The following is a 438-nucleotide window of genomic DNA, read 5'->3' on the forward strand; positions in this document are numbered from 1 at the left end:
CCCACTTCCTCGACGGCGAATACCTAGACAACCATTTCCTCGACGGCGAACACCTAGACACTCATTTCTTTGACGGCGAACACCTAGACCCCAACTTCCTCGACGGCGAACACCTAGACACTCATTTCCTCGACGGCGATCACCTAGACTCCAACTTCCTCGACGGCGGACATCTCGACACCCACTTCCTCAACGGCAAACATCTAGACGCTTAATTCCTCGACGGCTATTACGTAGATGGTTAATAGACACCTTCCTCGTAGACGCGGTAAATACCTAGACCTAAATGACCATCGGACACTTTCAGCAGGCGAGAGTATGAAAAACTATTAAAATTAAAATGAACAATTCACCTCCGACCACCCTGACCCTCCCACATATTAACATTGTCAAGATTACGACCCTGACTGACCATCGGTCACTTTCAGCAGGCGAGGG

The sequence above is a fragment of the Trachymyrmex cornetzi genome, unplaced genomic scaffold (assembly GCF_001594075.2).
Source record: "Trachymyrmex cornetzi isolate Tcor2-1 unplaced genomic scaffold, Tcor1.1 scaffold105, whole genome shotgun sequence".
In the NCBI taxonomy this organism is placed as follows: Eukaryota; Metazoa; Arthropoda; class Insecta; order Hymenoptera; family Formicidae; genus Trachymyrmex; species Trachymyrmex cornetzi.